This window comes from Penaeus chinensis, chromosome 31, assembly GCF_019202785.1.
Source record: "Penaeus chinensis breed Huanghai No. 1 chromosome 31, ASM1920278v2, whole genome shotgun sequence".
Classification (NCBI taxonomy): domain Eukaryota; kingdom Metazoa; phylum Arthropoda; class Malacostraca; order Decapoda; family Penaeidae; genus Penaeus; species Penaeus chinensis.
The window spans coordinates 3,236,776-3,239,275 of record NC_061849.1 but is presented as its reverse complement, the minus strand read 5'-3'; the positions used below and the strand labels follow the sequence as shown (position 1 = coordinate 3,239,275).

At 47.8% G+C, this 2,500-nt stretch overlaps 1 protein-coding gene across 3 annotated transcripts in view; it reads right to left on the bottom strand.

The window, feature by feature from the left end:
* The window catches only part of LOC125042202 (broad-complex core protein isoforms 1/2/3/4/5-like), a 15,401-nt gene that overhangs the window by 4,288 nt on the left and 8,613 nt on the right, over window positions 1–2,500 (bottom strand). The window lies entirely within an intron of this gene.

Below are 2,500 nucleotides of genomic sequence, written 5' to 3'. Positions count from 1 at the left end.
GCATGTGTGTGCATGTGAGCATGTGTGTGCATGTGAGCATGTGTGTGCATGTGAGCATGTGTGTGCATGTGAGCATGTGTGTGCATGTGAGCATGTGTGTGCATGTGAGCATGTGTGTGCATGTGAGCATGTGTGTGCATGTGAGCATGTGACTGTGTGCATGTGTGGGTGGGTGTGCATGTAAGCACGTGAACATGTGTGCATGTGTGTGTACATGTGTGTGCACATGTGTGTGTGCATGTGTGTGCACATGTGTGTGCATGTGTGTGCACATGTGTGGTGCACATGTGCGTGTGTGTGGGTATACATGTGCGCGGGTATACGTGTAGGCGCGTGTGTTGGTATACTCGTGCGCGTGTGTGTGTGGGTATACGTGTGCTCGCGTGTGTGTGGGTATACGTGTGCTCTCGTGTGTGTGGGTATACGTGTGCTCGCGTGTGTGTGGGTATACGTGTGCTCGCGTGTGTGTGGGTATACGTGTGCTCGCGTGTGTGTGGGTATACGTGTGTACGCGTGTGTGTGGGTATACGTGTGCTTGCGTGTGTGTGGGTATACGTGTGCTCGCGTGTGTGTGGGTATACGTGTGCTCGCGTGTGTGTGGGTATACGTGTGCTCGCGTGTGTGTGGGTATACGTGTGCGCGCGTGTGGGTATACTTGCGCGGGCACTTGGGGGTATACGTGCGCGCGCGTGGGTATACATGCGCGCACGCATGGTTATACGTGCGCGCGCGTGTGTAGGGGTATACGTGTATGTAGGTGTGGGTAAAAGTGTGCGTTTGTATGGGTATACGTATGCGTGTGTGTGGGTATGTGTGTGCCTGTGGGTAGTGTTTGCCCTGTGGGTATGTGTGTGCCCTGTGGGTATGTGTGTGCCCTGTGGGTATGTGTGTGCCCTGTGGGTATGTGTGTGCCCTGTGGGTATGTGTACGCGTGTGGGCATGTATGTGCATGTGTGGGAATATATATATGTGTATGTGTATGTGTATGTGTGTGCGCTTGCGTGCGTGTGGGTATGTGTGTGTGTGCTTGCGTGCGTGTGGGTATGTGTGTGTGCTTGCGTGCGTGTGGGTATGTGTGTGTGCTTGCGTGCATGTGGGTATGTGTGTGTGTGCTTGCGTGCATGTGGGTATGTGTGTGTGTGTGCTTGTGTGTGTGTGGGTATGTGTGTGTGTGTGCTTGTGTGTGTGTGGGTATGTGTGTGTGTGCTTGTGTGTGTGTGGGTATGTGTGTGTGCTTGTGTGCGTGTGGGTACGTGTGTGTGGGTATGTGTGTGTGCTTGTGTGCGTGTGGGTATGTGTGTGTGTGCTTGTGTGCGTGGGTGTATGTGTATGTGTGCGCGCATGCATGTGTATGTGTGTGCGTGGGTGTATGTGTATGTGTGTGCGTGGGTGTATGTGTATGTGTGTGCGCGCGTGCATGTGTATGTGTGCGCGCGTGCATGTGTATGTGTGCGCAGGTGCATGTGTATGTGTGTGCGCGGGTGTATGTGTATGTGTGTGCGCATGTATGTGTATGTGTATGTGTGTGCGCATGTATGTGTATGTGTATGTGTGTGCGCATGTATGTGTATGTGTATGTGTGTGCGCATGTATGTGTATGTGTATGTGTGTGCGCATGTATGTGTATGTGTATGTGTGTGCGCATGTATGTGTATGTGTATGTGTGTGCGCATGTATGTGTATGTGTATGTGTGTGCGCATGTATGTGTATGTGTATGTGTGTGCGCATGTATGTGTATGTGTGTGCGCATGTATGTGTATGTGTACGTGTGTGCGCATGTATGTGTATGTGTACGTGTGTGCGCATGTATGTGTATGTGTACGTGTGTGCGCATGTATGTGTATGTGTACGTGTGTGCGCATGTATGTGTATGTGTACGTGTGTGCGCATGTATGTGTATGTGTACGTGTGTGCACATGTATGTGTATGTGTGGCCGCATGTATGTGTATGTGTGTGCGCATGTATGTGTGTGTGCGCATGTATGTGTATGTGTGTGCGCATGTATGTGTGCGCATGTATGTGTATGTGTGTGTGCATGTATGTGTATGTGTGTGCGCATGTATGTGTATGTGTGTGCGCATGTATGTGTATGTGTGTGCGCATGTATGTGTATGTGTATGTGTATGTGTGTGCTCATATACATATATATATATACATATATTATACATACATATAAATATGTATAATTTATGTATGTATATCTATATATAACCATATATACAATCATACTATATATAATCATACATATATATGGGTATACTATATATACACACATATATACCACACACACACACACACACACACACACACACACACACACACACACACACACACACACACACACACACATATATATATACATATATATTTAGATGTGTGTGTGTGTGTGTGTGTGTGTGTGTGTGTGTGTGTGTGTGTGTGTGTGTGTGTGTGTGTGTGTGTGTGTGTGTGTGTGTGTGTGTGTACATATATATATATATATATATATATATATATAT